At 35.4% G+C, this 23,523-nt stretch overlaps 1 pseudogene; it reads right to left on the bottom strand.

Moving 5' to 3' along the window:
- Positions 1–9,548: 9,548 nt before the first annotated feature.
- LOC112858780 (josephin-1 pseudogene) lies at positions 9,549–10,129 on the bottom strand (annotated as a pseudogene).
- Positions 10,130–23,523: the final 13,394 nt, after the last annotated feature.

Genomic DNA, 23,523 nt, shown 5'->3' with positions numbered 1-23,523 from the left:
TAGTGACCTATTGGCCCCAGTAAGCTTTTCCCTACTTATCTCTTATCTCTGGTTCAGGTTGTGATACTCCCAAAACCTGGGTATTCTCTCTGGAAGTGGATATAATATACGCTTTCTAGAACTGCGACTTGTTCCTCGTCACAGGAGAAATCAGCAAGGTTCGTGTGCCTTTCTGAAGTCATCGGGACCCAAAATTGTATGATCCCACGCCTTGATTACATACAACCCCTTGAATGGCTTTGTCATCTCCTGTTCTTCACTGGGTCACTTCTCCTGGGACTGTCTACCAGCAGCAATTACTTCTTTCTCACTGACTCACTCACTCCACAGCACACACTCAAGAAAAGTAGAAATACATTACAATCGGTCTGATCACATTGTTCTGTTAAGAAGAAAAAATTTTAAAAAAGAGCAAAGAAAATTAATCAATCTATCAGTCAAGTAACAATGGCCAGTAGGAAGTTGTTACTCATATCAGAGTCCTTGTAGTTTATAAACCAATTTATATTTGCTTTTGTATCTTTACTAACTGGCTCAATGAATGCTTTTTGAAGAGTGAAATAAGTGACGGGGTCAAATGATTGGTTTCATTTATGGCAGAGATGTCTGGAAAGGGACAAACATCAGAAAGGAAAAACGTAAGAGAGAATGGTAAGGTGAGAGAGAGGCCAAAAAAAGTATTTTTTGGTCCTGACATTAAAGTGAGAGCTAAAGCAAACTTGACACTAATTCCACATGCTACTGTTCCCTCCTCCATCTTTTAACAGACCTGGAGTCAGAACAGCTTTCATAAATGCCATAGTCACCTTTCTATAGACACCATTTTAAAAATGATTTCATTTACTAAATAGATTTCCACTGGTCAATACCATCTATTTAGTTGGTGAGTTAAGATGAAATCCTGTCAATTTGAAAATATCATAAAAGGCAGTGTACTATTATATGTGTAAAATAGTTGCCTCCCCCAAAGATTTCACTACCTTCTAAGATTTTGTTATCATTGGCTTCGGTTTAATATTAATGGGACATTAGATGAAGAAAACAGTCCAGAACATGACACAGGACAATACCCCAGCTGAAATAAATCCTTATATTAAAGATAATAAATCTTTAAAAGAAGTAGAAGTATGGTAGTTTTGGAATCTTGTTCACCAGCTTACACAAAATATTTATTAGTATGTTACATTTTAAGAGGAAAACGGTGATTTGAGATGTTGAGTGATTCTAGATATATCTGATCAGACATATAACTTCCAAGTGGCAGCTAGAATTTTGATATAGAACACTGAAATTATCCACAATGGATTACTGAGATAAGTATATATGGTCAGTCTGGTATTATGTGCACTAAACCTTGCATTTCAAACCCTTCACTTAATAGAAGGATATGAAAAAGTCAACATTCTTCTCAGTATTAAAAAGATCAAATTCATGTTATCAATGTAGAATTCACTTACATATTGAGTTAATTTTTCTCCAAATAGACCTGCTTTCTTCTTTTTAATTTTTTTTGTCTTTGTGAAATACATCACCATGCACCAGAGACCCAAGTTAAAAATTTAGAATCATTCTGGGGCGCCTGGGTGGCGCAGTCGGTTAAGCGTCCGACTTCAACCAGGTCACGATCTCACGGTCCGTGAGTTCGAGCCCCGCGTCGGGCTCTGGGCTGATGGCTCAGAGCCTGGAGCCTGTTTCCGATTCTGTGTCTCCCTCTCTCTCTGCCCCTCGCCCATTCATGCTCTGTCTCTCTCTGTCCCAAAAATAAATAAACGTTGAAAAAAAAAATTAAAAAAAAAAATTTAGAATCATTCATATTTAGCCAGTATATGCATTGGATTTCAAGGTCTTGTTGATTCAGCCTCCTTATAACACTGTGACGCTACTGCTTCCCCATCACTGGTGCAGATTCCTTTTAAATATAGCTTGCCTACACTTCTGAAATAGTCTCCAAAATTGTCTCTGCTTCTATCTGTGCTCCCCTCACACTTGTTCTCCACAATCGAAGCCAACATGATATACCTAGTATCGACTTCAGTATTATTAACCCTCTCCTCTAAAACCACGCAATGTTCTTTAATACATTTTGACCAAAGTTCCAACCTTTCAGAATGACATGCAGAGTCCCACGGAATGACACAGAGTACTGCAGAATTCTGTCTACAGCTGTTTCGCTTTTTGTTTTGTTTTGTTTTGCTTTTCCTAACATAGCCCACTGTGTGCCATTGCTTTGTCAAACTGCTCAGATTTCTTTGTCACACCCCCTCATTCCAGTCTATATCGTACCTGGTTACACCACTCCTCTGCAGCTCTTCTACTCCTGCTTGCACTTCCTGGGAGACCTTCACTGTTCTGCCAGCTAGAGAACATCTGGCCATCTTTCATCACTCAACTCAAGGTTTGGCATTTTTATGAAAACTTCCTTAGTTCTTCCACATCCAAATAGAATTGACCTCTATCTACAGTTTACTTTCTATATTTTCATAATCTGTAATATTTTTGTGCACTTACTTATGTATTATCATGCCCATCTAGGTCATAAACATCTAAAAAAAGAGAGAAAATTTGTTTTTGCATACTGAGCCCCTAGAAACAGTCCATTTAAAGACTGATATCAAAGTAATGAATAGGTTTTCTGATATGTTATTCCATTTATATAGCTTTGCTTATTATATATTTGATTTGTATTTGATCAAAAAATCATAAAGTGGTCATAATGTACATAAATGTAGAAGTAAACATTTGAAATACCCACTTTTTTTTGTATATTCTCCCTTTTACTTTGTTTTGTCCTTCATTTCAAGCAGTTAGACCTTTTGTACTCAACATCTCAATAAGGCAGAAGGAAGACTTGCTCTACCTATTTTCTAACAGCATAATTCCCTCAGTAAATGGAGAAATGCTATGTATACAATTAGTATGCAAAATATTTCCTTATTTATTTTCAGTGAGAGAGATAGAGAGCAGGGAAGGGACACAGTCAGAGAGGAAGAGAGAGAATCTCAAGCAGGCTCTGTGCTGTCATCCCAGAGCCTGACACAGGGCTTGATCCCACAAACCATGAGATCATGGTCTGAGCTGAAATCAAGAGTCTGACGCTTAACCACCTGAGCCACCCAGGCACCCCTACAATTAATATTTAAAAGGGGTAGATTTGGGGCGCCTGGGTGGCGCAGTCGGTTGAGCATCCGACTTCAGCCAGGTCACGATCTCGCAGTCTGGGAGTTCGAGCCCCGCATCGGGCTCTGGGCTGATGGCTCAGAGCCTGGAGCCTGTTTCCGATTCTGTGTCTCCCTCTCTCTCTGCCCCTCCCCCGTTCATGCTCTGTCTCTCTCTGTCCCAAAAATAAATAAACATTGAAAAAAAAAATTTAAAAAAAAAATAAATAAATAAAAGGGGTAGATTGAAGAAGAGAATCTTCACTCTCACTCCAAATAGAAAATGTTCTATTGGAAAAGAGGCAAGTTGGTGATGGCACATGATGAGGTCAGGATAGTAAATGCGTGGTTCCCTCGCAGACAAAGAGAGCCTGAGCCTTGTTTTCCAGATAACACCATGGAAGTGGAGAGAAAAGGCAAGCCCTTAGATAGCCTTCCAGGGATTTCTGTACCTTATTTTTGAATGGAAATAGCAGCATGATACTTGTTCTTAGCAATATGGCATGGGACTATAGGAGGCAGAGCCACAGGGTAAGGCAGAGAGGAATGAAAAGTCCCTTTGTGGAAACATATATGGATTGGTAAATGGGTGTAGACAAAACAATGGATCTAGCCCATACAGAATGGGGATACTGAGGACCTAATGAATCTCTCCAATGCCTTGTGCTATGTGAGATTTCCCAGAACTTAGCAGTAACTTGGAAAAAGAGGAAGGGTAGGTTATATCTTAAATAAAATTATGTTTCCACCACATTGGCAGAAATTTAGTTGTTATACAAAATAAACTTATAAAACAGAGATTCTTACTTATATAAATTTGAGACAGTCTATCCCCAGCCAACAAATTGATTTATTTATAGTTGATTCTTTTACCAGTCATTTTAATAACAATACTTTTCATTGAATGCCATATCAATCACTCAGGTGACTGAGTCAGCCATTCATATTACCATGATTGACAGATTTTTAATCAGGTAACTTTTGCCAATTAAATATACATGCATATGCTTCACTACTTAGAACTTCTATGTTTACTGGTATTCAACTTCAATTAATTATTGGCTTGATTTCAAATTCATCATATTTTAAGGAATTTAATCTGATTTTACAAGAAAAGTATTTAGAAAGTTCCACCAATTCTTCTGTCCCAACTGAGAATAACTGATTTGCACTTTCCTCAGGGAACATACTGCTTTTTTATATCTTATATTATAAAGATTTGTGGGGCATCTGGATGGCTCGGTTGGTTAAGTGTCCGACTCTTGATTTTGGCTCAGGTCATGATTTCACGGTTCATGAGTTTGAGCTCCATGTCGGGCTTTGCGCTGACGGTGCAGAGCCTGCTTGGGATTCTTTCTCTCCCTCTCTCTCTGCTCTCCCCTGCTCATGCTTGCTCTCTCTCTCTCTCTCTCAATAAATCAACAGAAAAAATGAAGATTTTTGTGATTTTTTTGTTTTCTCTCTTGGTCTTCTAAGCACCTAGAGGGTCTATTTATTTTTGTGGGTTAAACATTTTTGTATCTTCTATGGAGTATAGTAGACTTGTTTAAAGGTAGAAGTGCTGAGCAAATATTTAGCAAATGAATGAGAAAAACAATAAGTCACAATTATATTCTATAGAGCCAAAGTCACAAATACATTTTAGAACCCAAACACATTAGGATAGAAATGTGTTTCTGTCATGCCTATAGCTATGGAAGATGTTAACACACAAAGTAATTCCTTCTGAAATAATATTTCAAATCTAAGTATTTTTAATAACAAAATGTCCTAATAAGTTACAAGTTCTCTTGAAAGTGACTTGTATGCTATTTGTAATATTTTATGATATTTGTGGGGCTTTTTAGAAGTTACATATCACTTTGGAAAAATATTCAACTAGATAGTCATGCAATGAGCTAGATAATCCTCCCTGGGGAATGTTTTCTCTTTGTGTACATGGGAGTCTGAGCAATGTTCTCTTGAAGATTATCTTATACCATGAGATGAGGTACTGCATCAGGTACCAGCTGCAATCTCCACATGGTTTTCTGCTCTAGTTTCAGAAAAACACATTGAAATAGACACATCTGAACATGATAAATGCAGGGATCACTGTAGCAGAGTCCTGTGCTCTGTAGGAAAGGATGCAGACAGTCAGTCAGATGGAGAGTTTAAAAGGGCATCCTGGCTGCCTAAGCAATCTGAAAACCATCAAAAGTGATAAATCTAGTGACATTCCCAGGTCATGTTCCAACTTCACAGTTTGAGTATAACCAAAGTTCAATTTGTGATCCAATTTCTCCTCTACACACTATCAAAGTTTGGTTTCCTTCTTGACAATATCACTTTTTGTCAACTGAGGTTCTGTTCACCCACTCCTACCAAACATTGAGTTCTTGTTCTATTATTATTCATTGCCCCAAATAGAACTGTATTTATGTTGTATATAATCTAAATGTTCCATATTGTCTTGTTACAAATCTGTCCAATATTTATCATTCAGATTTGTCCATGCGTCTTGCCACTTATATATATTAACAGTGTCTGCCTTGGATTATATCTACCAGATGTCCCAACTAAATTGATGAAACATGACAGATGAAAAATATGACTTCTTTTGTATTATTAATATCTGGCAACAGATTGCTATCTCCTAAAAAAATATTTTATTGCCTCTTTCAATATTTTTTCAGTATCTGCTCTGTCCTGGGCCCAGTGATAGGCACTAGAAATGCATCTCACTGACTCATACTGAAAAACAATAAAAGGAAAAGTTCCCACTAATGACTCAGAATGGGAACATCTACAGTGACGGTAAAGAGGGCCTTCCAAGTTAAATGGCAGAAAGTTAGTGATGCCTGATTAACCTCTCTTCACATTCTCACTGAAACACAACACAAAATAAAAGGTGATGTGGAGAGATTTAAAAATACTGGAACTATTTTTTTTAATTTGTCAAATATCAATAGAATGCCCACCAACCAAAGTTCTGATGAAGGCTTCAGGCAAAACAGCAGGTGCACACGAAGAAAAAGCATGATGCTCAGCAGTATTGTAATCACTCACTCCCTACAGACCCAGACTTTTTTGTAAGCAGAGAGAAATAAGTCACACCCTTATAATACCAAACCTAGTTTATAGAGCATTCAAAGCTGTTTAAATCCTTCTCCCAGCCACATAACCACTTTTTATGCAATAATTCTTTCCTACTTCAATTTCTAGAAATGTGTTGTATTTGAAGGAGGAAAAAAGATGTATGTTAGTGCTTTATGTCTGCCAGTAGCTGTCAGGGGCTTCACCCTGCCAAGGCATAGGAACAATACAATCTGGCCATTGTAGCTTACCATTTATTATCTGGAGAAAAGACACTCTATAAAGTCTTTCCATTCATTCAGAAATAGGTAATTTCTGGTACAAAATTAGCAGTTTATTCTCCTGCTTTTTTAAATACTGTAGACAGTGAAACAAGATAACAAAACAAAATCTTGAGACTTATAGATCAAAATATTAATAGTTGCTTTTCTTTTTCATTTCAGTATTTTCATCTGTCAAATTTTCTAAAATAAATTTGTATTATTCTTGCAGTCTTAAAAGACTCTCTAAAATAACTCGGTGAAATAATTTAAACTAGGTCAGTCTCATGCTTTCAACAGATACTAGGACAGCTGGGATCTTGCTCTATTGGATTTGATTCAAAGATGATGTAGAATTTTGTGTTCTACACAGGAATTGCCATATGAGTCAACAGACTATGTGACCTTGCTCAGACTTTAACTAGATAGGCTGGCTACACCAAGTGCTTGAAATGTCTGCCTCTGAGGAAACAGAGTGAAATTGGAATTAAACCAAAGGATTTACCAGAACACAGTGACTATTAGAGTAATTCTCAAGAAGGTGACAGCAAATACATTTCACAAAAATCTCATCTCTACCCAGAACAATAGGAAATAGAATACATCTTGGGAATGGTATCACTGATATGATATACTGTGAAAATTTTCATTTCAATTTTAATTCAAGGTCTATATGAAATAGGAAAAATAAAGTCAGGTGTTCAGGTTGCTTGGCACAAGGGACAAATGAATTTGCATTTAAGTATTTTTTTAACTTTTATTCATTTTTTGAAAGAGAGAGAGACAGATAGAGCATGAATGGAGGAGGGGAAGAGAGAGAGGGAGACACAGAATCCAAAGCAGGCTCCAGGATCTGAACTGACAGCACAGAGCCCCACGCAGGGCTCGAACCCACGGACTGAGAGATCATGATCTGAGCCTAAGTCGGACACTTAACTGACTGAGCCATCCAGGAGCCCCTATATTTAAGTTTTATAAGCAATAACAGAAAAGGAAAAATAATGCCAAAGACAATAATAATAGCAACTATAACAATATTAATAAGTGAGAATGCTAATACAAAAGTTTGGATGAATAGTTTTAAAAAGACTTCATTTTATTCAAGTTTCACAACTGTCCTAGCATATTGCTTTTGTCAATATTATAAATAGTCTAAGAGTACTCACCTTTTTCAGAGCTTCCTTGTTAATTGATATTTCATGGAGTTTACAGTAACTAACTGGCAAGATACCTTGTCTACTTATCACCTTCCTCAGATGTATCCTTTTCCTTCTGGTTGGGCTAAACTACCTCACTCACTTTGGGTCTTGAAGTACTCAGTTCTTGGAAATTTAAAGCCCAGCCCATATTCGGAAAGTGTGGTGAAGCAAGACCTTGACATATCGGAGGGGAATAAAAGACTTAAACTCTGGCTGTGTTCGGTGGGTCTGTCAATGGATTGCATCTCTTTCCCTGGAAAGAAAAAAAAAGATATAACCAAAGACTGTATTAATTTGTTCCTAGAGACTGAATGCACAAAATCCCTGAACTTTGCAAAAACCTATTGTTTTGCAAGTCTTACTGACACCTGGTGGCTAAATCTCAACAGATTTCGCAGTAACCAGTGATGAGCTGTTTTTGCAATAAAACATCTAGGATTTGCAACACACTTGACACTGAGGGAGCACTAAACACTTAACTCCAGTCTAAGCAGAGTAAGAAATTCAGAGTTAAAGCAAAATCTTGCAATTTATTCATGTTCAAAGACACTCATGGGTATTCATTTTTAAATTTTTACCCCTATTTCAAAAACTCAATTCATCTGCTGGAAGCTACTCTGTGGGGAAAATCTTCTGAGAGGTTGGAGGTGCAAACAAAATATCTAAGATGTATTTCTGATATTAAATAGATTTTGGTTGCTTTTTCTCTACATACAAAAGCACTAATAGAAGTACCAATATTTAAAAACCTTTCAGTATTATGTAGTAGGTCTGTTTTGTCCTCTTTTTTTTCCTTCCAGATAATAAGCAACATAAAAAAAAAAATCATACAAATTCACAGCTCAGGGAAATTCTACACACTGAATTACTGAGAGACTGAGGCCTTCTCATGGCTGTAATTTTAACCCAGTGGTTCTCAAACTTTATGGTGCTGGAAAAAAAAATCACTTTATCTTTAAACACACATTGACAGGATACACCCCTAGCATTCCTGGTTCAGATTCAGTAGACCTTGGGTGGAGATCAGGAATATGTATTTTATCTTACTTTCAGACTTATATTCAGAAATCCCAGAAGGATCCATCTCTCATTCTTCAAATTCCTCTGGTCCTTTCCTCATTCTCAGTATCCCGATTGTCTCTGGAATCCCCACTTCCGTATCTGTAGCCCACCTAGCATACATTCTACTTCTTCCCATAATATCATCCTGATTTTCTCTTAGTGAATAACTTCTGCAGCCTCAGTCATGTTGAGCCAGTGTGATTCAGAAAAGCTTGACCCCATGTCTATTTGAGGGTTGGGCATGTGAGCCACACCTGGACAAGTATTCTGTTTCCCAGACCATAGCAATTGGTTCAATTGCTAGATGGTGTGCATTTAAAGGAGACTTTTATTATGGGAATTACTGAGCAAGAATCAGTGTCGTTGTGGTCACTTGGCTGGAAGAATATAACCTTGGAGGTGCTGTTGGCCATACGTATTACTCTGTATGAAAAGTAAAATCACACACACTAAAACAGCTTAGAGGTGATAAAACATAGCTTTTTCTGCAGTCACTGTTTCAGCACCTGGATTTGTGTCTGAAGCTAGTCAAGACACTAACTTTTTCTGTTCCATTTGTTCATATTCCCTTTGTTTTGTTTCCATTATTTATAATGACAAATTCTGTAATCCTAGTTCCCTGGCATATGACTGCCTCACCTGTAAGCTCTTGTGTTTTTCCTCCCACATTTTCTGTGTTTGGGAACATGGCAAGGGCAGACCCACTGTATAGAACAGGGCACATTACAGGGGATTTAGGGGTCTGAGGTGAGGGCAGGTTGGGTAGAACTGCTTTCCACATCAGCCCTCCTCAAACTCTAATGGGCCCCCACCTCCTCTGGCACCACCAGCAGGAGTTCACAGTTCTTTCTTCACAAGTGATATTTTAGAAATGTCCCAAGCTCGCTCTTGCCTCCAGTCCACTTGGGCATCTTCAGTTTGGACTTGAGGTTATAATAGGCACCTCTCACCTCTCAAACACAGATCCAGTGCTGCCTGTTGAGAGGCAACTTCAGTGAGAAGCACCTGCTGGAGGGCAGATGCACAATGAATCCCATGATTTTAGCGAGAGCAATGGCACTGACGTCACTGCGCTCGTCCCACCGGACAGCATCATAGGCTTTGGCTTGAACTGCCGCCATAATGACGTTCACGTCCTAGTTTCCATTTCCCAGCATGTTCTGCTCGCGGCGGGGGGATCACTGTGGTGTTCAGAGACAACCTCTGGAGAATCTCTTGCAGCATTTCCTGGGCAAAGGCATTGCTGTCCTTGAAGTTGTTACGGAAGGCATGCAAGGCACGAAGGTCCCTGTGCTGTGTTTTCACGGTAGATTTGTGGGGATGCTGCTTGGGGCAGCTCCAAAGATTCAGATTCGGATTCAGATTGTCTCCTTTCCATGGCTCGTGTAACTCATGTTTTCACTTTTGTTTCCAGAGAGGGCTGAAAACCCCTGCCCTTTCCTCCAGAGGAAGAATGTAAGCTTCTCAGCCTTTTCAGGATTCCTGAGATCTACCTTATTTTCTGGCATCCATGATTTATGCTTTGTCATGGGGAGAAAAGGCTGGAATCAAAAAGGACACACAAAAAAATCAACTTCTCTTTTTAATAGAAAGATCACTATTGGATTGGTATGCTTTGCCACCAATGTCAAACTGCAGATTTAAAAAAAAAAAAAAATTAAAGAAAATCTGTGGGCTCCTGGGTGGCTCCAGTCATGATCTCATGGGTTGTGAGTTTGAACCTCACATTGGGCTCATTGCTGTCAGCACAGACCCTGCTTCAGATTCCACGTCCCCCTGTCTCTCTGCCCTCATGTTCTCACTCTCCCTCCCTCTCTCTCAAAAATAAATAAACATGAAAAAAATTAAAATGCTTAAAACATTAAAAAATCATAGAAAATGATTCTCCCACTCTGCCTTTCAAAAATATCACAATTTTCTTGCTGTATTTTCCTTTCTGCAAATGCCAACTAGGCCTCAAAGCCGGGGGACACAAAAGAATTGGTCACTTCACTCCTTTTCTGACATTTCTTTCCAAGCGCAATGCCACTGACTCAGGAGACAAGGCCTAGGTGGGAGTGGCTGGACCACGGCTATAATATTATCACAGTGTTGCCCTCCTCCTTATATACATAATAATGTAAAAGCTTCATGATTTGGCTTCAACTTCAATGCCTGTCACTACACCGATTGCTTCAATACTTTCCAGCCAACCTCGTACTTTTTCATTAGCTCTTCCTTCATCTAAATGGATTATTGTTATTGTTGCTGTTGTTGTTATTATTACTACTGTTGTTATTAATGCACTATTAATTTTGCCTGAAATGTACATCACCTCATTCTGCACATGGATAACTCCTAGACACCTTTCAGACAGCAGCTTAAATGCCATTTGAACAAGACCTTCTGTAACCACCTCCCCTGAAAGTTGTTCTCCCTGTTAGTGTGTGTTACTGCATCCTATTCGTTTCCTTCATTGCATTTTGCACAGATTTCAACTATGGATTTATTCTTGCTTGTTTGTGTAATGTCATTCCAAGACAGAAAAACTATGTGTACTTTGTCTAATACCAATAATAGATCCTCTAAAAATGGCACATTGAACAGATTATAATTTTTTTTTTTTTAATAAGGGTAGTCCTGCACAACTCAATTAAAAGGAAAGATGAAATTCATTGTATTTAAGTTAGCTTTTACTCCAAAATAGCAAATCACCATTGTCTGGCACGTTAGCCTAAGGCTGCTTAACAGACCACTAAATTTTGGCAGCAGCATGCCAAATACATTTTAATTTTAGCAAAATTGTTAGAAATATTAGTCCGTTTAGTTATGCAGTTGTCAAAACTTTGCAAATGTCCTTCTGGTTAATGCTCTGTAGTTTCAAATGACTGTTTGCATATCTGCACGCTTATCCTGACTTTTCACACCTGCTTTGGGTAATAACCCCGGTGACATATGCAGACACAACCTCGTGCCTGGCTAAAGAACCAACGGACTCATCATCCTTCCTCTCCCTCAAGGCAGTGCTACAAATGTTTTCCATCAGGGTCCTCCTTCCTTCAGTATTGTAAGAAATGGTCTCATTCAAGAATAGTCTATGTTGTCTGTCCTCTTTTTCTCAGTTCCATAAATCCAATCATTTGCTTGGTTTTGGATAAATCTGTTGTATGCCCATGGAATACTGGCATCATAGTTGATAAAGGTAAACTTCTTTTAAAATAATTAAAATAATGTTTCAATAATTAAAAAAATTCACTTTTGAAGTGAAATCATACATGAAAAACAAAACAAAACAAAAGACGTGCTGTTGATTTTTAATGTCCATGTGAGGGCCTAGAAACTCACCTTACTTGCTTCAAATACAAGCTCTAAGGAAAATTGAAACGTTTTCATTATATGTGTTATTTATATATTTTATATTTATGGCTTGTACCACAACAGCATTTTATTTCAGTATTTCAGTATTCTGTATTTCACTTATACAGAATGCAGTTTGATTTTGTTTTCTCATTAAGTTCATTCTCTAACATTAATAGGTTTTGTATACTAGTACAGAAACATAGTTTTCTGTGGGAAAATGCATTCCAAATTATAAGCAATTAATTTATTAAGTCTTTTGTATTGCAAATCCCATATCTGAGGATTCTTTTGGGGGAAAGTGGTAAGAAATCCAATCTAGTCTTCTCCATAAAGGAGCTCAAGATGAATCCAAGTATTAAGAACACATAATGGATTATTAAAGAGATTTAAATAATAGTTTGGGGAGGGGTTAATTTATCAACCATGTTTATTTATGTTTAGGCAGATATAGTACAACACTGAAGAGGAGATATGAGTAACCACACATGTATTGTTCCTGGCTGTAATAAAAAACTCTTAATGTATGTACAGAAGATATGTTTTGTAATGGTTTTCCGAGAGGTGCTCATTATCCTATTGTTTACAGATTTTTTTTTAATTAATAGGTATTAAACTTCATAACATGATTTGGTATAGCTACCAATATCATGATACTATTTTATTTCTTCTTTAACTTGTTTTTGTAGTAAATTACATTAATAGATTTCCTTATCTCAACTAAGTTTTGAAGTCATTAGACACCTTCATGAGTCTTTAATACAGTGATAGGTTGTACTTACTAATACTTTGAGTCTCTCACATCTTTGCTTAAATGTGAAAATGTTCTTTTTTTTTGCATTCTTTATGTTGTTTGCTATCAGGGTTTTGCTCAACTGGTAGAATTTGTTGGAAGATCTAGAAAATTTAAAATAAGAATTGTAGCTTCCTTGAAGGGTTGTTAAAATTTACAGTTTCCATGTTACATTTAATTATCTTTTTCCGTGTGTTTCTCCCCAGCCTCATCTGTAAGTTCTTTCAGTGTAGAGACCAGGTCTTGTACCTCTGAACATCCAATACTTAGTGTCAGCTTTGCCACATAACAGATATTCTGTGAATTAATGTTCAGACATTAACAAAGTGGTGCAGTTGGAGAATTCTTTGGATCTAGCCAGGCATAAATAATGAAAGGAAGAGCTTTCTTTACACAATTCTCCAAACTGTGAGCTTTCTCCCAAACAATAAATAATCCCTCTACTTTAAGATAAATGAGCATAAGGAAAATTTTTTCATCTAACAGTAATATTATCTGGATGATATTCCTTGAACTCATTGAAGTCCAATTTTACTTTCATTCAGTTTTCATGAATCTTGAATATCACAGGGTACAGCCACACAATAAACATTAAAATGTTAATTTTGCCTTTGAAGAAATGATAGACTTTAAAAGGAACATTAAAATAGAGAAGACAACCAAATTTTGCATACACAAAAAGGTGTTTTCAAAGGTCTGAAAATCTCTACCTGTGTTCTGCTCTTTCAAAATAAAGGGGCTGAGAAAGAGTAGGACTATAATGAATGCACAGGTATTTGTTATCCAGGTTTTGGAGATGAACCCTTAATGTTTTTTTTTCTTCTATTATTAACAGTTGAAAGCCTTAGCATACTTGAAAATAAAATGTACTTAACATTCAGAACAGCTCCTACCATATTCCTCTCTGAATTTTTCATCTCTATATTAAACGTGCTGAGCTCTCCCTCCTTGTAGACCACTTAAGCTCTTTTGTGAAATAGACTATGTCTTCTTTATCTTTATTTCCTTAAATATCCCTAGCATAATGGTATTCATGAACTAAAACATTCTGTAAATGTATATGAATTTCTTTTTAAAAATTATAAAAAATGTGAATGTAAAACTATGACATTAAAGACCACATTAAACAGTATGTAAAAGATATACTAGAACCTAACAAATTATATAGAAAACATGATTGTGCACATTTTAAGTAATATATTGTTCTCTCTATAATGTAAATGTTCCTCATTGGCTTGTTTGTATGAGGCCAAATATCTCATTTATTATTGTCAAATATTTTTCTTCAAGCACTTAAATATTTCTTTTATAGATTTTTTTTCCTGAATCAGAAGTTCTGACAATTGGAATTACTAATTATAAAACCACAAGGAGTTCAAAGTTTAGGTTTACTTAAATGGAAGAATTTTTCATGAAATGCTAAACATTAAAAAAATCCTTGAGAAAAAAATTATAAATTGCATTGGCATGACCAGCAGATTCTAGGTAAATGGACACAGATGGGAAGTTTCAGAACTTTACAAAACCCTTAAACAGACATTTTTCTTCCAGTCTTTTCTTTGGTGATTAAGATCCATTTTATAAAGATTGAAGTCAAGGAAATTATTCACATCTATGCTTAGTACTATTGAAGCATTAAGCTGACAACCTTTCTCACTGTATTTTTCCACATTATAAAGTGCCCCAAGCATTGTGGTAATTACCCCCTTGGAATATATAAATTGCCTTATATAAACTCTGACTATTGTTGCTGAGTTGGGCTTTAGGATTTTCTCTTGGGGCATTATAGTAAGTTAAGCACCTATATTTGTCTTAAAATTCATTGTCCAACTACATAAGCCTCCGGTGTGACAAAACCCATTATCTTATGGCTCTTTTGTCTAATTCTAACAAAAATTAAGAAATTCGTTTCAGCCTTTTCTACATAGAAGTAAATATTTTAGGAGAACACAACAGTTTTTATAGGTAAAGTGTCATGCCAAATAGAATGAACCTTCTTTCTGTAAATATTTTTTTTTAACTTTCTGTAGCTTAGCTTGAGGGTTGTCTCAGTTATTTATTGGATGATTATTGTATGTCAGGCTAGGGATTGGCAGTAAACCAGGTTGTGAGTAATTAACTGGGTGTTGAAAGATAGGAGACAAATGTTTTGGTGAGGAAGATAGGAGTGAGAGAGAAAATTAGGTTGAGTGCAGAGACCCAAGATGTACATTACTCAGGACATTCAGTTACTCCTTGCTCTCCTCTATCAGAAAGAATATACTGAGTGAGACTGGAAAATTGAGAGTAACAAAGTGTTCACTGTTACAGTGCACAAAGATGCACTCCTACTGAGAAGGATGTGATTAAATTAGGTTGCTTGAAATTTATTCAGTGGCAAAGTGTAGGGAAAATTCACTAGGAAATAAAAAGGAATAGGAATAGCTTGCAGAATTGAAAACTCTGGTTTAAATATTTCAATTGTTATTTCTCTGTAGTAATGGCATTCTGTAGCAAATGCCCTCGCTTACCAAAGTTGGACACTCAGAACTGGATTTAGGATTACATATTTGTTTTCTGAGATCTTGATAAATGTCATAAAAACTGAAACAGCAATTGCCATGTTTACTTCTTCCAAGTCACAGTGCCCAGATTCAGAAGGGTCTCAATCAATGCTTGAATAAATAGATGCATTAAAATCCTGTCTATGAGTTGTAGCATTTCTTTGAATTAAGAAAAAAAAAAATGAGAAGCAAAATGCTAGAAAATGCTGATGTAAATTCGAAATTAACATTTAAAAACTGTTTTTAGCTACCATGCTAAATCTTCCAGCTGAATCATAGCAAAGTAGTGGAATCAGTTTGTGAAAACAGGGTTAGTAATCCAAGTATAGGCAGTCCAGTGGTGTGAATAGCAGTATTATGACCTTTTCCCTTTTTTCTTACTCACGTTTAGGAAACTATGAGATTAGATTCTGGCATGCACAGGATTAATGGGAGAATGGGGTGGCCAAAGAACATGGCAGTAATTACTGAATTTGAGCAGTATGATAAAGTCTCACACACCTTAATAAATCCCAGAGCAGCACATGTCCTAATACTGAAAAGGAAACGTTAGTTGTAAAGCATTATCATGCCAGAGAGCTTTGTTAAGATGAGATTTTAAGAATCTTTAAATAGCTGATATTTAAAGAAATAACAGCATTATAATTGGGAGATACTTAATTCAGTTATGTATGTACTCTCCAGGCAAATGAATTACTTTTTGAGAGAGAACCATAGTACATTTGGACGATAAAGTAAAACTAATTAACTCAGTGTCACAGTACACAGAGATTTCAAACACAAAAAGCCCGTTAGCTGAGCATGAGCCAGAAACTCAGTTTTCCAGACGTAGACCTGGATGATAGCTGTAATTCATGTCATTTTATGACATTTCATGGAACATTTGGTCATTATGACATTTATGATGCAATGAAATAGGCCATAAAGTGCTGTAAATTGTTGGGAACAAAAGACATTCATATTTGTGATGGGCATTTGAGTTTCAGTCAAGACGTTAGTACGTTAAATCAAAACTCAGAGTTGAATGTTAAAGTTTTACTTTAACATTGTAGTTCTTTCTTTTATTTTTTCTCCTTCCCCAGCTCCTCTCAACGTTTCTTCCTCTCCATTCCCTTTCCCTCTCTCTCTCTTCTTTATTAAATCAGATGAATAGTACAAAGGACTATAAGTAAAAACAGAGGGTTTTTTTCCTCTCATATTTACTATTTCAGTATTTCTAGACAGTGAAAAACATCTGTACATATTAGTCTATGTGAATGGGAATAGCAAATAAAGAAATTGCAGAATACACAATTATCAGTTCATTTGTATATGTCTTCTGCTCAGGTAAAATGTGGAACATGCAGAATGCTTACTAGTAAATGATTACTATATTTTTCCTAAATCTTGAATATCATTTCCTAAAAACTTATTTTAGCACCTACTGTAAGGTTTTTAAAATGTCAGAATTGACCTTGCTGAATTATGCATGAAATTAATACAAAAGTTTTTTTTTTTTTTTCCCCAGGAAATAGATTTAAAATGCATATTCATTTTAGGAAGAGAAAGACAAATGTATGCCGGAGAGCATTTTTACTAACAAAGCTTGGCTATTCTTTTAGATCTTGTTACTTGTTTAGGTTAGTATCTAGAGAGTCACCAGAGTATCATTTGAATATTAAACTTTGATAGAAGATTCATTACGACCAAAGTATTCCAAAAATGTCATCACCCACAATGCTCAATCAATGTAGAAGTGCCTAGCTGCAAAAATATGTGAATGCAAATAAGAGTACTACTGTTATTACCAAGATTACAACATTCTGGGCTGCCTGGGTGGCTCAATAAGTTAAGCATCTGACTTTTGATCTCAGCTCAGGTCTTGATCTTAGGGCTGTGCATTCATGCCCTATTTTTGACTGCACTGGATATAAAGCCTACTTAAAACACACACACACACACACACACACACACACACACACACACACACACACAAACACAAACATTCCAAACTTGCAATTTTATGGCTGGTTCACAAATAAAAGATTAATTCCCTTACCTAATGCATATAAACTACTGTACTTTGCAATTATCTACTTGCAAACTCACCTTTTACCATTGGGTGAAAGATAAAGACAGTTATTTGAATATTCCAATATTACAGAAAAAGCAGTTGAATATATTATTTAAAATTTTTTTCCAATGTTATTTTGTAGGGTGTAGAAAAATATAGTGATGCATAATTAAGCTCAGTAACATGAAAATACTATTAATAAAAAGTTATTATACTAGTAGAATTACTCTCCTTCAATGTATTTGAACCACATTATTTTATTCACTTTTTCTCATTTAATCTTGTACGGTGTTTGTGGTCGAAGACCAGAGTAAATCACAGAATGGAAAGGCAAATGGGTTTATTAGGAAAGATAAGTTTTATTGTTTTAATTTAAAAAAGAAAGTCCATGTCATGAAGAAAAGTAGATTAAATTTACAAGGATATCCTCTCCCTTACTGACTGTATCACCCTCAATGGAGCTATATCATTCTTAAACACTCTCAGATTCACTTTCACCTAACATTGATAAGCTTCATATGCCTGCACTCTGCTAAATATCTGCAAGTGCAAGAACTTGGTGTAGTCCTCAAGAAAACTTTCTGAGGACTGTATAATTCCATTTTATAAGTGGTAAAACAGACTTGAGAATCTTGCTCAAGGTCACATGGAGATTGTTTCGAGATAGGGCTTTGAATCCACATCTTCCTAGAACCTAGCACTCAGTCCCATGAATAAAGTCAGGTCTATATTTTCTTTCCCAATCTGTGTTATCTTTTATTTCCTTTTCTTGCCATATTGAATTAGCAAGCACTTCCTGTACAATATCCAAAAGGAGTGATTCGGGAAGGCATCCTTGTCTTATACCTGATTATAGTGGGAAAATTTTGAAGTTCTCACCATTAAGAATGATGTTTTCTGTAGATTGTAGCTAGGCTGTATTACATTAAGAATGTTCCTTTATCAAATTGAGAATTTTCCCCTTTATTCTTAGTTTACTGAGTTCTTAATTGGTGTTGGATTTTGTCAAATGCTCTTTCTGCATCTATTGAAATGATCATATGAAATTTTTAAATCTGTTGATGTGATAGATCACATGAATTGATTTTTTTGTGTGTGTGATTTTTGAATGTTGAAACCCCCTAGCATATCTGGTATAAAATCCATTTGGTCATAGTTTACAATTCTTATTATACTTTTTTGTATTCTATTTGTTAATGTTGAGGATTTCTGCACCTATATGTTCATGAGAGATACTGGTCTACAGTTTTCTTTCCTTGTAATGTTTTTGTCTGGTTTTGGTCTCATATAGTGAGATAACAAGTATCCCCTCTGCTTCTATACTTTGAAAGAGATTATACAGAATTGGTATAAACTCTTCCCTAAAAGTTTGATAGAATTCATCAGTGAGTCTATGGGGGTCTGATGCTTTCTGGTGGGAAGGTTATTAATGATCAATTCAATTTCTTTAATAGATATAGGTCTGCTTAGATCATCTATTTCTTTTTGTATGAGTTTTGACAGGTTGTATCTTTCAAGGAATTGACCTATTTCATCTAGATTCTCAAATTTGTGGGCATAGAGATGTTCATATTATTCTTTTATTATCCTTTTAATTTCCATGAGATCTGTAGTGATAGATGTCCCCTCTTTCATTTATAATATTAGTAATTTGTAACTTTTCTCTCTTTTTCTTCACCTAGCTGAAGCTTATCAATTTTATTGAGCTTTTTGAAGCACCAGCTCTTGGTTTTAGTGATTTGCTCTTTTTACAAAAAAATTCCTGTTTTCACTGTTATTGATTGCTGCTGTATGCTTATTATTTCTTTTGTTCTGCTTACTTTAGATTTAATTTGCTCTTCTTTTTCTAGTTTCGTAGTGAAATTTTAGTTTATTGATTTTACATCTTCTTTCCTAACATATGCATTCAATGTTGTAAATTACTCTATAAGCACAGCTTTCACAGCACCCCACAAATTTCAATAACCGTTTTCATTTTTATTTAGTTCAAAATATTTTTCTCTTGAGATTTCTTCCTTGACCCGTGTGTAAGTGAGAAGTGAGTTGTTTAATCTCTGTGTATTTTAGGATTTTCTAGTCATCTTTCTATTATCAATTTCTACCTTTATTCCATTTGGTCTGAGAGCAGACATTGTATGATTTCTATTCTTCTAAATTTGTAAAGGTGTGTTTTATAGCCCAGAATGTGGAATCTTGGTGAATGTTCTCTGTGAGCTTGAGAAAATGTATATTCTGCTATTATTGGATGAAGTAGCATACAAGTGCTAATTATACCCGGTTTATTGATAATATAGTTGAGTTCAATTATGTCCTTACTAATTTCTTCCTGCTGGATCTGTTCATTTCCGAAAAGGGCTTTGAAGTCTCCAACTATAATATTATATTCATCTATTTTTCCTTGCAGTTCTGTTTTTGCCCTTTGTAGTTTGATGCTTTAAGAATTGTTTGTCTTTTTGGAGAATTGACCTTTTTATCTTTATGTATTATCTTTCCTTATCCTGATAACTTCTCTTCCTTTGTAGTCTGCTCTGTATAAAATGAACATAGCTTCTCCTGTTTTCTGTTTGATTTGTGTTAGCATGGTATAATTTCTCCATGCATTTACTTTTAATATATGCAGTATGTATGTATATATATAATATATACTCAATATATTCAATATATATAATATACTTTTAATATATATGTCTTTTTTAAGTTTATTTATTTATTTATTTAGAGAGAGAAGGAAGGGGGAGGCAGAGAGAGATGGACAGAGAAAATACCAAGCAGGCTGTATGCTTCCAGCACAGAGCCTGACATCATAGAGTTCTATCTAACAAACCAAGAGATCATGACCTGAGCCGAAATAAAGAGTTGGATGCTTAAAACTGGATGCTTAAAACTGAGCCACCCAGGCACTATATATATATATATATATATATATATATATATATATATATATATATATATATATATATATAAGTGTGTGTGTGTGTTTTACAATGTGTTTTTCTTATGACAGCAAATATTTGGGTCATGTTTTTCTTTTGTTTTGTTTTGTTTATTTTTATTTACTCAGTCTCTCAGTCTCTGTCTTTTAATTGGTGCATTTAGACTATTGATATTCAAAGCGACTATTTATATAGTTGTGTTAATACCTAATCTATTTGTTACTGTATTCTATTTCTTGCCCTTGTTCTTTGTTTCTGTTTTTGTCTTCAACTCTTTTTCTGCCTTTTTTTTTGTTTGTTTGTGTGTGTGTGTGTGCGTGTGTGTTTCTTTTCAGAGAGAGAAAGAGAGAGTGAGCAGGGGAGAAGCAGAGAGAGAGAGGAAGAGAGAGAATTCCAAGAATTCCAGTCTGCTGACTGCACAGAGCCCAGTGTGGGGCTCAGTATCATGAATCATGAGATCATGACCTGAGCCAAAACCAAAGTTGGATGCTTAACCAACTGAGCCATCAAGTTGCCCCATCAAGTTTTATCGTTTGATTTTTGGAAATCTTTATGTGTTCCAGATATAAGTCCTTTGTCAGAAACGTGTTTTGTAGATATTTTCTCTAGCTCTGTGGTTGATCTCTTTTTTTCTCAATTCTTTCATAAAACAAAAGGTCTTAATTTGATGAGGTCTAATTTGTCAATTTTTCTTTTGTGATATGTTCTCAGTTTCCTGCAAGACTAACTCTGAGACTAATCTCCTGAGAGACTAACTTTGACTAACCCAAGATCATAAATATTTTCACCTATGATTTCTTCTAAACTTTAATAGTTTACACTCTACATTTAGTTCTACATTCATTTTGACTCAAATTTCATAAAAGATGTAAGGTGTATGTTGATGTCCTCTTTTTTTTTTTTTTTTTTTTTTTGGCATACAGTTGTCTAATTGTTTACTACCATTTATCAAAAAGACTATTATTTTTCCATTGAATTGCCTTTGCACCTTTGTCAGAAATCAGTCATTTTTTGGGTTTCCTTCTGGACTATTTGTTTTATTCCATTGATTATGATTCTATACTTTAACCAATAACTTGATCACTGCAGCTTTGATTGCTATAACTTTGTTCTAAATCTTGAAATCAGGTAATGTGGGCTTTCTAAATTTATTCTGGGGGGGAAAGAACATGGAGGATGGCATTCAGTTTTAGGGGTCAGCTCTGGAGGTAGCATATCTTACATCATTGTCAAAAATCAGACACATGGCCAAACCTAACTGCAAGAGATGCTGATAAATACAGGTTAGCCGTATGCAAAAGAATAAACAAGTTTGGTAAAGTCTGCTGGTTTCTTCAACAGAAATCAATAAATATTTTGTTTTAGCTTTAATGATAAGGCTTTTAAGATATACAAATTTTACTTCAACTCTATCTTTCCAATCTCATCTTTCATTTTCCTTGGAAAAATTACTAAAAAGTGTTATGTCCCTAAGTCTTAAGATTATGGTTTCTTCTGTTTCTTCTGCTGTATTTCTACTTCTCAAAAATCCTACCTGTCACTCACAGATGGCCTCAGATGCTACCTACTAAATGAAACATGTCTGGATTCCTAATGATATGTATGATGTCTCCTTTCTCTGGACCTCCATAATACTTTATATTAATGATGTTCTGTTTATAAATTTTATTTTCTTTACAATTATTTATATACTCTTCACTAGGTTTATATTTTTTGAATAGTATGGCTATAGTTCATAAATATGTTTTATTCCTTGCTATATTCCTAACACAAGAACTCAGTAAACATATGTTTTATTGTTAATGGTTCAGCCAAATGGCCCTAACATTTCTAGTGAATTAAATTGAAGTCCTCATTGGGCCAAAGCTCAAATGAAAGAGCATCAGAATTCATATGGCATTTTTTCACTATGAAATGCTTCTATAAGGGTCAAAATATTTCTCTCTAGATTATAATCCCTAAATCTGTCAGAGGTTAGGGGAGGTGGCTGGAGAACACAAGGGCAGGGAACTGATTTCTAAAACCTATACTTCTGGTCATCTTTGTGGCTATGATTCTTAGAATATCATCAGTTTGTCATTGCCAAGGGAAGGAAAGCAATTCATACCTCTATTACCTCCTATTCCTTTTGTCCCTAGCCCAGGTGGGTTTTTCAAAGGGAGTTGGAAGAGGAGAAGGAACAAGAAACAATGAAATAAGGAAAATAAACAAGGAAACAATGAAATAAGGAAAATAACCCTGAATGTAAGGGGATTTGAAATATTCTGTGACCTATAGAAGTCAAGTGAATGTCAGAGTAATAATAGAGAGAAGCATTTTCTGGCTACAAACTTCATTAATTAAATTAAGAAGTGCAATTCCATTAATTAATTCAGCCTACAATATTCTAAGAGAACCACTGGGAATTCTCAGCATTTTTGTATCTCATTTCTGTTGTAGATGATCCCTGTCAACTCTTATTTCCTCCAAGTACCATGTGGACCACGGTTTATATTTCTACTACAGGCAGATGTTGCACTTAAACAGTGTTACTCATGAAATAGCCAAATATAAGTATATATGTTTCATCAATATTATATTTATTCCTCTGTATCTAAAATATTGGTGCATTTGTTAATATGCACACATAATTTGTTGATGACTTTTTTGTCTTTTCATCCCAAATATTTCATATCTCTCTAAATGTTATCACCCAGCTTGTAAAACCAGAAATCTAAAATCATCCATATCACTCAAACTTTAAATTAGTCAACAAATCCAATTGATTATATCTTCTACAGATTAGTCTTTCTCTCTATCTAGCCATCATTGCTCTATTCAGATATCTTTATCTTATTGTCTAGGTTACAACAATAGCTTCATAACCTATCTCTTTTCTCTAATCAGTTAGTGACATTGCACCCATTGTTAATGAATGTCATCAACTCATTGCCTTCCTTAAAGTTTCTTCAGAAAACTTGTAGGATACAATTTCAATTTCCTAGTAAGAATGGCCTTCAAAATTTTCCCTGGGCCTAATTAACCATTGCTGGGGGCGATGGGTGGGGGGGAGCATTTATTTATTTTTAACCTGGATCCACAGATAATTTCAGAAAAATAACAAATGTTATATTT

The sequence above is a fragment of the Puma concolor genome, chromosome B1 (genome assembly GCF_028749965.1).
Source record: "Puma concolor isolate L17-30 chromosome B1, mPumCon1.1.hap2, whole genome shotgun sequence".
Classification (NCBI taxonomy): domain Eukaryota; kingdom Metazoa; phylum Chordata; class Mammalia; order Carnivora; family Felidae; genus Puma; species Puma concolor.
This window is presented reverse-complemented; position numbering and strand designations above follow the sequence as displayed.